Genomic DNA, 15,216 nt, shown 5'->3' on the forward strand with positions numbered 1-15,216 from the left:
TTAAATGCTATTGATAATGATTTGATGTTGGAGTTCTACCACAAAAAAATGAAAAAAATGAGTTTAGGGAAGGTTTGACAGGATTGGAGAGTGAGAATGATATTAAAGAAATATTTGAAGATAAAGATAGGCATCCAATAGTGTAGATATATGTTGTAGCTCCCTTGTAATTGCATGCATCAATCTTAGAAGTTGATTCGCAATGCGATGAACTACAAATATTTGAAGGTTGCTACGTACCTTCGGTGGAAGAAAATGAAGGTAGAGAGCTTGAAATTAATTGGTCAGATCGATTTTTCATGAGAATGTTGAAGATTTGTGGTACATTACGAGGAAACCCTCCAATACCATTATGAAGAAGATCAAAATATGGGTGATGTAGATGATATAGGTGTTGAAGATGATAAAGTCGGGGTTGAAGGTCATAATGATGACGAAAATGTATGGGAGATGAGGTTGAAGGTTTGGTGGAATTTGATTATGAGATGGAGGAACGTGCAGTGTCTAATGTTGAAACTGAGGATAATAGGGTTAATTTTGATTTTGGATTTGGTGCGACAGATGAACATCAGGTTAGGGGGTTCGAATACCGACTATGTGGACTTCGACGAGTTTCAAATCATTGATAGTATAGATGAGGATGATACAACTTCAAGAAGAAGGGCTTCGACTATTGCTTTCAATTCAAGGATTGATATGGAGGATCCAAAGTTCAACAATCTAACTTCAACACATTCTTTACCTTACTTTTAACCTATTCTCTATGGATGACTGATATGATTCCATCACTTCATATTTCACTAAAAGCAACAAAGAGACTAAATAAAAAAGGATGATACTTTGAGATTGAGAGCCAAGTGCAATAGAGATTGTCCTTGGGTGTTGTATACTACCAAAGAGCATAAAACGGCAAGTTGGGTGATGAAAACATATGTGGAAAAGCATACGTGCCCTATGGTATATAAGAATTTTAGAGTAAGCTCCATTTATTAGGTGGATAGATATTTATTTGACTAAAGGTCTGAACAAAATATATGGCTTGGGTGATATTCACATTAACAAATATATAGAACAATTGAGAAAGTACTTGAAAAGATTAGGGAGACTATGGTGGACCATTACAAAGTACTGTGAGATTATTAGGAGGGGTTGAAGCGAACAAATATTGGGACCACTGCTTTGGTTGAGGGTTATGCTGGAGAATTCAGACGATTATATATTTGCCTTGGAGCTTTGAATGAGGGTTTCATTAGTGGGAATAGAAGAGTATTGGTTTAAATGATTGCTTTTTGAAGACATAGCAAGGTGGGCTATTATTATTAGCAGTTTGTGTGGGTGCTAATAACGATGTATCTAATAGCATATGCAGTTGTTGAGGTTGAGAATGGAGATAATTGGAGATGGTTTATGGAGTTATTGAATGATGATTCGCAATACACAATGGCTTGTATTGGACATTCATTTCAAATAAGCAAAAGGAGTTGATTAATGTGATTGTGTCTTTCTTTGAGAATGTGGAACACATAACATGTGTTAGACATATGTACAACAATTTTAATGTCTCGCATAAGGGATTGGCTTTGAAGCATTATCTTTAGGATGCAGCGAAAATCACTACCGTGCAACAGTGGCTTGAGCATATACAAAAGATGCTAGACCTGTACTTGACTGCATATGGTTGGCTTTAACTAAAACCAGTATCCCATTGGAGCAAATCCCACTTCAAAGAGCGGACTCAATGTGAAACATTTTTTTTAACATTTTGTGTGAAAGAAGCCCATTCTAACCATACTTGAGGAGTTTAGGTTGTATTTGATGAAAAGTATTGTAGCCCATAGAGAGTCAATTGATAGATGGACATCAGTATTATGCCCTCGATACCAAAAGAATCTCGATAAGAACAGCAAACTGTTAAGGTTTGAATGTGCTGAATATGAGGGGAATGAGAGTTTCCAAGTTCAGCACAATGCGGGCATTGTACTGTATGCTATTAAATTCAAGGCAAGGACTTGTACGTGTCGTCCTTGGCAATTATCAGGAATCAATTATTGCCATATGAATCGCCTTGATGGTATCTAGAGGCTTAGTATAACTGATTATGTGCATGTCATCTACAAAAAAAATATTTCTTAATTGATCACATATATGCCTTCAATTTCCCCCATCATATGTTCGGACTTATAGCCTAGTCCAGGTCTCAACGCACTTAGACCACTTGTGTACACCAAAAAGTCTGGGAGGCTAAAAAAAACAAAAGAAAATAGCCAAATAAGATAGAGTCTTCAAGTCAAGCGAAGAAGTCCAGAAAATCTTCTTAAAATGAAATCCCTTCGAAAACAATTTCATCAAGCATATTTTGTATAGGGAAGAGAGAAGCCCAAACTCAAAATATCAAAAATGTGGTGAACCAAGGCATAACAGGATGAGTTGGAAAGAGACACCACCACCAGCAACCAATTAGGGGTAGTCTGTTCACTTTTTTGGTTTTTGTTAAAAGCAGTTGTAGTGCCAATCTATTCACTTTTTTGGTTTCGTGGGATGCAATTGTAGTGCCAACTTGAAAAAGTTATTGAATTATAAATTTCTTTTGTTCACGTATCTGAATGATCAACAGTATAACAGTCAAAATTGGTGTGTCTAAAGGTCTCCATTTAGCCTATTTTAGATGCAAATTCGGTTCATTCTTAATTATGTAACTGTTTTAAATTTGTAGTTTGACCAGCATGTTGAATTTCCATAGTTGATGATGTGATCCGTGACATAAAGTCAAGTTTGGGCAAGGATTCATTGATCGTTGAAGAAGAATCTATGACTAGGTCACGAGCGAAGAGGGTTAAAGAAGCGATGTGTTTACTTGCTCAAGCTACGGTGGACGAAATATTGATCATAACAAGCAAAAAAAAACTCGTGTTTGATGGAGAAAAAAAATGATAGAACAACTTGATTCAAGCAATAGATGAAGGGGCTGAAACAGGGGCTATGTGACCACATAGTGCCAGGCAGAAAATCTAGTTGAAGAGTTCTATAAAACCACATCCAATATAACTATGCAACCGCAAAATTTAAGTCGTGCGTGAAAATATCTAAAATTTTGTGAATCCTCCTAAATTAGTTAAAACTCTATATTATTGGTATATTTTGTAATCTTTAGAATTTTATTTCTTGTTAACTTTAATTACGACATCTCCTAATTTAGTTAAAACTCTACATTTTTTGTATCTTCGTAATCTTTAGAATTTAATTTCGTTTTAACTAGGTTTATATGAGTTCCTTATACATAGAACTCATTATTTTCAATGTAGAACAATTTAGATACATACAATTAAAGAGATTATTTTGTGAGCCTATTTTACTTTCAATTTTTATTCTTCGTTGAATTAATTTTGAACTTATCAAAAATTTATTTCTTGTAGCATTCAAACAATCCAAGTGAGATTATTAAGTCTTGTAATCACGGAGTCAACATATTGTCAACAATTGTATTAGTTCTTTGGTTCAATATTTTTGGATCTGACTCTAAACATTGATTCTTGACTTTTTTGGGGTTAAATCAATCTTGCATGAGTTTTATAGAAACTATTGCTATGTGAGTTCACATAAGTTAGTATCAAAGCTTTTACTCTAAAAATCAAGGTTATATTATATTCCTTCTTATTTGAGTCTCTTGTTTTCTTCTCATTTCATTCTTCGCATTTTTCATCTTTTAAGTCTTTAATGCATAAAAATATCAAAAAAGTTCGAAAGTTATTTGTGTACTAATTTAGCACCCAAATCAGTTTCTGTTTCATTTACTGGTATCTTAGTTGAATTTTCGAGCTAAAAGAATTCGGCAATTGCTAGCAGTACACAATTTCATTTTTTTGAGTCAAAGAAAAGGAAGGGGGTGTCTAATCAAAATTTCCAAACACTTTCTTGGATTATTATTAGTTTAAATTCAAAGTGCCAAATTTCATTGCATCTTTTCTTACCTTCCTCGAGTCTTTTAATATATGATTTCTCACTCACATTCTAGTTTGATTGTTTTGAGAATAAATTTGGTTGAGGAATTAGATCTTTGAAACACTTGGGTGAAAGAATTGAGTAGAAAAAGACGAGTGATGAGACTGATAGAGGGAAAAGGCCAAATTTGAGGGATACACGAGCGTATTCACGTGAGGTAAATCTTCCTTTAGATTTAGGATGTCTTACAGAGATGACTCTACTTCAAACGAGAATAATAATCAAGTTAATATTTCGGACGAAGTGATACGATGGTTCGAGAGCTTATTTGAAAACGTTAGAGACATGTTGGATAGGCAAGAGGCGTGGATGGATAGACAAAACCCATTGCTTACTAATTTACATAGGGAACAACCTAGAGGAGTTCTCAATGCAAGGAAGCAAAATAGGCGGAAGCCTAGGACAGAGATTCGTGGTGAATATGAAGCGGTTAGTAACATTGATGAGGATGCAATAGTAGATGTCGAGTTAGAAAGAATAGGGGATAGAGAAGTTAAGCAAGAAATTGTTGGAATATAGTGGTGTTAATGAAATCGAATCATCACATGCCGTATGTGTAGTTTAAACACCAATTTTAAGCATACCGTATATGCATATACTATATACGGTGCTTATCGTATTTTCAGGTAGCTTATCGTATATGCAGCTTACCGTATTTGCAGGCAACTTGCCGTATTTACACCTTACCGTATTTGCAGCTTAACGTATATGCTACGTATCGTATTTGCAGAAAGCTCACCGTATATGGCAACTTACTGTATTTGGTAGCGAAACTCACCGTATTTACACAGAATTTGCATAAGGTATTTTTATTCATACACTAACTAAAATAGCACAATTTTTTGTATTTACAAATAGAAATACCGTATATGTGAAATCTATTTTCACACATATAACGAATTAGAAAAATAACAGCTTATTTTATTTATCTATTTGTAACATAAATTTAACAGACAATATATGAGTCAAGTATGTTGCAAACATGTAAATCGCTAAATAAATATATCTGCAAGAATAAAATGCAAACTAAATAAATAGCAGATAAATTTTCAACCCGAGACATGTGTGAACACAGTTTCTTTAAAACAGATTCGCCCCCTCATCGTAAGTACTTGAGATTTAATCTGAGCGTCTGTTTTCCAGGATACAACGACAAAATACATAGAATTTGAGCACCACAGAAACTACTCTGGTGAACTAATACAGTGTCTGAACAATATCACAATGATCTTACTGGACAGATATGCGTATGCAAGAAATCAAGACCTTATTGTATAAAGACACAGACAGAAAATGCAGGGGACGTTTTTCCTGAACAGTGAGGAAGAAAACGTTTTCCTTTTTCTTCTTCTGTGTAAATTGTTGGAAACTTGAGATTTAATATAGCCTAAACCCATCATTAACTCTATGACAATTAACATTGGAGTCACTTCAATTTCTGGAAGTTTTGGAAGTTTCAAAACTTAAAAGTCAGGTTGAGAAAGCAAGAAAAAAATTGTAAAACGTGGGCTCTCCGAAAGAGCCAATTTTTGCTTTGTTCAGTCCGACATTCGTGTACGCAGGTCGCGCCCGCACACAAGTTCAAGGTCGGAAAGCTATTTTGATCCGAAATTTGCATCCCCTGCTCGCGCATGTGGAGAGAGCATCTATACTACACATGATTACATCATTCCAATGTACAACCATATTTAAAGTGGTTTTTGTTTTCTTCCTTTTCCTATGTGGGATAAAAGCTATTTTCCCACATAAAATCATCTTTCAATGGTCAACTTTGAGCTCCAAATTCTTATTCACCCGAGTTTTATTTTTGGCAAGTAAATATATGATTTTGATACTCTCATGAAGGAGAATACGGATCAATTTTGATCTTTCAAATTTACTAACGGGTCCCATCAAAAATTTTGCCAAAATTGAGTCATTTACCCATTTTTTCCAACAGAAATGAGGGATAGGAATCTAGTTGGAGATGAAGTCGATAGAAATATGGGCAATATCAAAATGACATTTCCTCCATTCAAATGAATGAGTTATCCAAAAGCATATTTGAAGCGGAAGAAGAAGATAGAGTTGATATTTGATTATCACAGCTACTCGGAGGATAAGAAGGTAGAGATTGTGATATTTGAGTTTACCGATTATGCTATTACTTGGTGAGATCAAGTAGTGACATCTAAGAGGAAGGATCGTAAGAGGCATATTAATACATGGGAAGAACTGAAGGCAATCATGAGGAAGAGGTTTGTGCCTAATCTACTATACGGAGTTTCATAAAAAATTGCAAAGCTTCTACTAAGGCTCTAGGAGTGTAGATGATTACTATAAAGAGATGGAGATTGTTATGATTAGAGCAAATATTGAAAGGGATAATGAGGCTATCATAGCTTGATTTTTAAATGATCTGAATAGGGAAATAGCTAGTGTAGTGAAATTACAACATTATGTGGAGTTGAAGGACATGTAGCTATGAAGATGGAGGGATAATTCAAGAGGAAGGGGAGAGCTAGATATCCATCGATTTTTTCAGGTTCTAAATCTTCTTGGAGATCGAAGTGGGATAATAACAAGGAAGATGGAGCTGTTTCGAAGAGCAAAGCTATGGAGCTGTTTCGAAGAGCAAAGCTAAACTACTGAAGGGAAAATAGAAAATTTCTAGCAAGGTCACATCCAAGGTAGAATCCCAACCATCTAGGAGTTGAGATATCAAATGCTTTAGGTGTTTGAAATCGGGACACATTGTTTCTCATTGTCCAAAAAGAGACAATGATTTTGTGAGATAATAGAGAAGTGGTGAGTGATATTGAGGATGACTTTGATGACATGCAAAAATTGGAAGAAGCTAGTGATAGTGAGAATATGGAGTATGTAGTGGGCGAGCTCTTAATGCTCAAATTAAAGTGAATGACTTAGAGTAAAAAAGGGAGAACATATTTCATAAGAGGTGACATATCAACAAAAAGGTATAAAACATGATTATTGTTGGTGGTATTCGTACCAATTTAGCTATCACTACACTTGTGAGAAATTAGAGTTAACCAAGTTAAAACATCCTAATCCTTACAAGCTGTAGTGGTTAAATGAATGTGGAGAGGTTAAGGTAAATATGCGAGTGTTTGTGAGTTTTTCAATTGAAAGGTATCATGATGAGGTGATGTGTGATATAGTTCTTATGCATGTCGAGCACATTTTATTGAGGATACCATGGTTGTACGATAGAAAGGCAACACATGATGGGTACAAAAATAGGTACATCTTTACTAAAGATGGAAAATCTATTACTTTTGTCCCTTAAAATCAGCACAAGTGTATGAAGAACAAATCAAATTGAAAAGTAATGAAGAAAAAAGATTGGGAAAAATGGAGAGCAAGAAATAAGATTGTGAGGTGACTAGTAGTGAGAAAAACAGTAGAGCCAGAAGAGAGAAAGAAAAAAGAGTCTTTCGATATAAGAGAAAAGTCGATAGTGAATTTTTGTGTGAAATGGAGTGAGTTGAAGAGAGTAGTAGCTGAGAAGTAACCTGTGATCTTGTTGGTTTATAAGGAGTCACTCCTCAATCTTGAGGAATCTATCATACCCCTTTCTAGCTTGGCTGCTTTTTGTTGCAGAAATTCAAAAACGTGTTTCCGGAGGACATGCCTACTGGGATACCACCCATTCGAGGTATTGAACATCAACTTGATTTTGTACCTGGAGTTGTCATTCAAAATAGGCCTACTTACCAAAGTAATCCTGAGGCGATTAAGGTACTTCAAAGGCAAGTGGAAGAATTGATGAACAAGGGGTATATAAAGGAAATTATGAGTCTATGTGCCGTGCCATTGCTACTTGCGCTAAAGAAAGATAGAACCTGGAGGATGTATATAGATTATTAGGCCATCAACAATATAACGATAAAGTATCGCCATCCTCTTCCTAGGTTAGATGATATGTTAGATGAATTATATTACTCATACATATCTAGTCAAATTGATCTTAAAAGTTTATCACCAAATTAGGATGAGGGAAAAGGATAATTAAAAACTACTTTTAAAACTAAATATAGGTTGTATTACTAGTTAATCATATTATTTGAACTTACAATGCACCTAGCACGTTTATGAGATTAATGAACTATGTTTTGCGTGTATTCATAGATAAAAATTTTATTCAATGACATCTTGGTTTATACTAAGGATTTAAATGATCATATAAGACATTTAAAATGTGTGCTTGTGATCTTAATATAAGAACAACTTTACTTTAATGTTAAAAAGTGTACATTTTGCATGAAAATGATGGCTTTTCTTAGATATGTTATGAGTGCAAATGGGATAGAAGTGGATGATGAGAAATTCAAGGCTATCAAGACATGGCCTAAGCTTAAAAGCATAACTGAGGTAAGAAGCTTTTAGGGTTTGGCTAGCTTCTATAGGCATTTTGTTAAAGATTTTAGCACAATTGCTACACGACTCACGAAAATTTCAAGAAAAGTGTAGGATTTCAATGAGACATTGAACAAGAACATGCATTTAATACTATTGAAGATAGTTTGTGTAAGGCACCGATTTTTATCACTTTATAACTTTGACAAAACTTTTGAGATTGAATGTAATACCTCAGGGATAGGTATTAGAGTCTTTTAATGCAGGATAGAAGGCCAATAGCTTACTTCATTGAAAAGTTACGTGGAGTAGCTCTCAATTATCCAAAGGAGTTGGAAACATGGCAGCACTATCTATAGCTAAAGGAGTTCGTGATTCACACCAACCATGAGTCCTTAAAGTATTTGAGTGGTTAAAGTAAGCTTAATAAGAGGCATGCAACATGAATGGAGTTCATCGAGACATTTCCATATATTATTCGGTTTAAACAAGGTAAAAAAAATGTGGTAGCGGATGCTTAGTCGAGAAGGTATTTATTTCTAACTTCTTTAGGAGCTAAACTGTTGGGATTTGAATATGTTAAAGACATGTATGCTATTGAACTAGATCTTTATAATGTATATGAATCATGTGATAAAGGTGTTGTAGATCGGTTCTTTATGTATGATGGATATTTATTTTGGAAAAACAAGTTGTGTGTTCCTAAATATTCAATCAGAGAATTGTTAGTACGTAAAGCATATAGTGGAAGTTTAACTAGTCATTTTAGGGTTAAGAAGACATTAGAGATGCTAGATGAACATTTTTATTAGCCTAAGACAAAAATTGATGTTGATCGAATTTGTAGTAGATGCGTCACTTATAAAAGGGTTAAGTCTAAGGTTTTATCTCATGAGTTGTGTACACCCTTACATGTTCCTAGTGAACCTTGGATTGATTTGTCTATTGACTTTGTATTGGGTTTACTTAGAACTAAGAAATAAAAAGATTCCATATTTGTGTTGGTAGATAGATTCAGTAAGATGACACCTTTTATTTCATATCATAAAAATGATGATGCCACCAATATTGTTGATCTATTCTTTAAAAAAATGCGCTTACATAGGATTCCTAGGAGCATTGTATCAGATAAGGATATTAAATTTCTTAGTCACTTTTGAAGGATTTTGTAGATTAAGTTAGGCACCAAGTTATTGTTTTTTACTACTTATCACCCACAAACTGATGGACAAATTGAGAATTTTAATAAGACCGTGATTCAATTGTTATGCACTATAGTTAATAAGAATTTGAAGAGTTGGAAAGAGTGTTTACTATTCATTGAATTTGTATATAATAGGGCCAAGCATTCTACTATTTCTTGTTCGCCCTTTGAAATTGTATATGGTTCTAATTTACTAACACTTTTGGATTTCATTCCTTTACTTGTTGATGAAAGAGAAATCTTAAATGGAAAAAAGAAGCACGACTTGGTGAAATCACTCTATAAAAATGTAATATTGCAAATTGGGATGAAGAACAAGCACTATGCTTCTCAAGTAAACAAATGACGAAAGAGTGTTACATTTGAACTCAAGGATTGGGTTTGGGCGCAATTGATAAATTAACGCTTTCCAGAACAAAGAAAATCGAAGTTGCGGCCACGAGGAGGTAGTCCATTTCAAGTCTTTGAAATGATTAATGACAATGTCTACAAACTAGATCTTCCAAATAAATATAATATTTTGGCTACTTTTAACGTCTCTGATCTTTCTCTCTTTGATGGAGGTACAGATTCAAGATCGAATCCTTTTGAAAAGTTAGGGGATGATGTGATCCATGGTACAAAGACAAGTCCGGATAAGGATCCATTGATCATTGAAAAAGGGCCTATGACTAGGTCGCGAGCGAAGAGGGTTAAAGAAGCGATGGATTACTTGCTCAAGCCATAGTGGACGAAACATTGATCATGACAGGCAAAGAAATAGGACTCATGTTGGAATCGAGAGAAAAAACATGATGGATCACCTTGGTACAACCAATAGACGGATCAACTGAAACTAGAGCCAATGCGTCTGCACGGTACAAGACTACATGCAACCACATGTAACCAAGTAGAAAATCAAACTGAAGAGTTAAAAAGTTCTATGCGACTGCATAATTCAAACTGTGCGCGAAAATTTTCAAAATTCGCAAAATCTTCTAATTTGATTAAATCTTTGAATTTTTGGTATGTTTTGTAATATTTAGAATTTGATTTCATTTTAGCTAAGTTTATGAAATCTCCTTATTTAATTAAACTCTATATTTTTGGTATCTTTTGTAATTTTTAGAATTTGATTTCGTTTTAACTAGATTTAAATGAGTTCCCTATATATAGAATTCATTATTTTTATCGTAGAACAATTTGGTACATACAATTTAAGATATTATTTTGTGAGCATATTTTTCTTCCAATCTTTATTCTTCGTTGAACTAATTTTAAACTTATTAAGATTTATTTCTTGTGGCGTTCAAACAAGGCGGATAAGATTCTTGAGTCTTGTGATCATAAGGTCAACATATTAAAGGTGATTGTGTTTGTTTTTTGGTTCAATGTTTTTTTTATCAAACTCTAAATATTGATTCTTGGTTTTCTTAGGTTTGAATCAATCTTGTGTGGGTTTCGTAGTTACTATTGCTACGTGAATTCACATTAGTTGATTACTATCTTGAGTTGCTATGGTTTATTAAGGTTATTCTGTTGCTGTGAATGAAAGGGATGCTTACAGGATATGATAGGAATAGTTTTTACCGAAATCTGAAACGTAGGTACGTTATGCACAAAAACTGTCAAAATTAGTGATGTTTTTTACGCAAGAAATTTTGAAACGTTGGAATGTTTTACCCAAACATAATTTGAATGTTGACATGTTATATACAAAATATTTTTTAACGTAGGGATGTTTTGCACTTGTTCAAATTTGATAAAAAAATAGATTGACAACTTCAACTTTTGATCCAAAATTGTAGGACTAAGATTTGTGAGTTTGGATATGGTTTGCTACGAATAGTAATACGAGATGAGAGTAGTTATATAAGCCAAAATTAGATTTGTGAAATGCGTCAGCCATGGTGATGATGAATAGTAGACTTTCGAAGATGCAACAGTCATGGTGATGACGATAATGATGAACAGTGGACTTTAGTTGTTTTGTTTAATTAATTTTTTTTTTCTTTTTCTTGTTTGAGAATAACCTGTTTATGAGGGAAAGAAGAGGTTTTTGAAGTGGCTTGACCATTTTACCCCTCAAGTTTCCAATTAAAAGTGAGATCAAATGTGCATTTAATAGTGGAACTTACAGCAGATGGACGGAAGGACGTTATCCACAATGAAACGTTGAAATAAGGGTAAAAATGCAAAAAACTGAAATCTAAGGGCGTTTTGTGCAAATAAGCCGAGTTAATAGACCAAAATATGCTAAGATTGCATTTAAACCATCTTACTTACTAAATATTGTATTAACGATTATCTTTCACACTGTTACATGTTATATTGTTAAATGACGGTGGAAATACTCGAACGATGTAACTGAGATACACTAAGCCCCTATTTGATAGAATTTTTGTTTAAAAAAATAATAAATAAATAAAATGAGTTTTTTAAATAGCAAATTTTGAGAGAACGCATGATTAAAAAGCAAGAAAAATTTTGGGCTTGCGTGAAAAATATTTTATTATGACAACGTATGGCTGAAATGAGTATGAAAAAAGAATGGAAGGAATGATTGTCAAACAAAGGCTAGATAATAGTGGTTACTATTTTTGAAAATTATTAAATTAATTTTGTTGTACAACCATTAAATATTATCATATTAAGGGGTTTAGGTTTTAACGTTTTGTAATATCTTGAGTCAGTTTCATATGAACTTTGCTCCATTTTTTATATTTTTTAAAATCAAGGAAAACTCGAAACACAGGCCCCCCTTCCCCTCACCCCAAAAAAATAAAAAAATAAAAACCACATGCACGCATACGCACACACAAAACACAAAGCACAAAACATGAAAAATACAAGAGAGATGTTAGGCTTGTAGGACCTGTTTCACAGGTTGCTATCAGGCCACACACATACATGGATCCCACATAATTTTTTTTTTAATACATGAGAGGCCCTGCACAGTGAAGAACCCTGTAAAACATTTGTGAAAAATGTCCAATACATTTCTCAAATTACAATGATACAAATTGTGTTCGTGTTGTATGCATTCTCATTTTTGTGTCTTTATGTGCTTTGCTTTACATATTTAAGATGAGTCACGTCATTCTAGAATCTAGATGCCATGATTGTCCACATGCATATTAAAATATGAAGTAATAGCACTTGAAAACGCTCATTGACGGGCACTTTTTGACAGACAGATTCGACGGTTTATGATTGACAGTCTCTTGTTTAACACTTTATTTTTATTTTTATTTTTTGGACATGCCTAAAGACATATCGGTTGAAGTAGATTCTTTTTTTTTTTTATCCTCAAAATAGGTTTTCATAAATCGCTTTACAATTAAATCCCTTTTTTGCTCATTGAATACAAAACATCCGGCTCCTGGTGTAACAGCGAGCACCAATTTAACTTGGGGGTGGTTGAGCAATTTAATAAGAGAGCTTGAATCCAATTGGCATATCAATACGATATGAGCTCTTGAAATTGAAATAAATTCAGCAGCGAGTCATGAAATCATGATCCGTTCTCCTACCATTTCTCAGAAGTCGATGACTATTCATAGCTCTTACCTTGACTCCAAAGAAGAGTTCAACCATCAAATTAATTATGTATTGTATTTTGTCAAGTATACAATATGATTATCTTTGACTCCTTAGAATGAGAGTTAGTGATTAAATATAGTCAATTTGCTTCGCAAACAAAGTTTATTTCCATATTTCTATCTCACACAAATTAACAATAATTTCAAGCTAAAAAGTTCATATGTAGTTTTTAATTAGACACCATTGTAGAGGACGGAAAATAAATATGTCCCTTGTCACATACGATCCCATACATAGGGGCAAGCAAAATGAACAAGGAAATCACTGTCTTATATTGGATAAATTCTTCCAAAATAAATTAATTATAGTATAACATTTTTTAAGTGTGAATCGACATAATATTTGAAAATTATGTACATACATGTATTTGATGATGGAGCTACGAGTGGACTAAAATATTTTAGGGCTAGGTTTGTGTATTTGACGATGGAGCTACGAGTAGACTAAAATATTTTAGGACTAGGTTTATATATATAAATTTCATATATAATAAAAAGAATTCACACTCAGTAATTGTTGATGGAGACATGCTTGTGATTATCGATAGTTGTTGATGTAGACATGTCGGTGATGTCCCCGTAATGTGTCTTAAAGTCCAATTATTTTTTAAACAATTAACTGGTTGAACGCTCCCATTTAAGAGTTATTCTATTGAGTTCTAATAGTTCCTATGATTTGATAAACAAAATACATATTTATTTAAAAGAAGCAATTATCCAGTGATCCTCCAATTCAATTTAATAACAATAGGCAAATGTTTTTTGATGGATCTAATTTATTAATTATTTAGACAAGGACACATTTAGTACCGAGTCATATTGTTGTGGCATAAGTTTGAACTTGTTAGAAAAGAAAGAGATGTGATTAAAGAAATTTTCTTCATTTTTGAAAGGAAGAAAAAAGGAATAAAAATAAAGTTAAGAATATTATGATATTATTGTGCCATTTAATCTAAAATGCCTTTTGGAAATGGTTGTCTTTTCATTAGGGAAAAATTTTATATTCCATATTTTTGTTCATCCGTCATGTCTTTTCATCACAATTCTCACTCTTTCATGGAAAATTGCAACTCTTTGTAGAGCCATGATCTTTGGACCAATGTCAACGTCACAGGCTATATATATTCCTTTGCATTTTAATATCGTCTTAAAATCTGGAAATGTTTTCTCCTGCAGATTTTGGGTTCCTTATTGTTAACGGTACAAAGTTCGTTTTACTGGTTCATTTGTGACAATGGTGTTAAGTCATTTGGAATGAAATAAGTTCTATCATGGGATGTAATTGTTTGGAGAACTTCGGCACACAGGGACAAAACTTTCTTAGTTAAATATTGTGAATTCAATCGACAAGGATTATTTTAAGATTATTTCTTCGAATAAACTGTAAGTTTGGATTTAACTTTGTTTGTAATTTTAATAGTAATGCATTATGATTTGCATTATTTTATTGCAGTAGAAAAATATGATATTGCATGACAGAGCCGGTCCTGTGTTTGAGGGGCCCTGAGGCGAATGATGAAAATTAGGCCCCCCATCGACAAAATTCAAAGGTGTATTATGCGACTTATTGCTAACTTAAAAAACTAACATTAAAACAACAACGAAATATATCATAGAAACGATTATATTATAAATCATCAAACCAAAAATTTCAAACAATTAGTTAAATACTATTCGTCTTGCTGTTTTAGAGGCAAAAACATCAATCAAATCTGAATAACTTAGCTGCTTAACCATTTCTTTTTCTATTGATAACATAGCCAACCCGTTCAATCTTTCTTGTGACATAGTTGATCGGAGATAAGTCTTGATCAACTTCAATTTCGAGAAACTTCTTTCCGCAGATGCAACTGTAACCGGTACGGTTAACAAAATTTTGTAAGCAATATAAGCATTTGGAAAACAAACATCCAATGTCTTCAAATAGTGTAGCACTTCAATTGCTCTTGTTGCTTCATTTGGTAAATAAATCTTCAAGACTTGTAATTCCGAACATAAATCATCTCCACTGATATCCGAAAGCCCATCATGTTCAAGATATTTTTCAAGATTCATACAAGAGTTCAACAAACT

This window comes from Olea europaea, unplaced genomic scaffold, assembly GCF_002742605.1.
Source record: "Olea europaea var. sylvestris unplaced genomic scaffold, O_europaea_v1 scaffold2198, whole genome shotgun sequence".
Lineage (NCBI taxonomy): Eukaryota > Viridiplantae > Streptophyta > Magnoliopsida > Lamiales > Oleaceae > Olea > Olea europaea.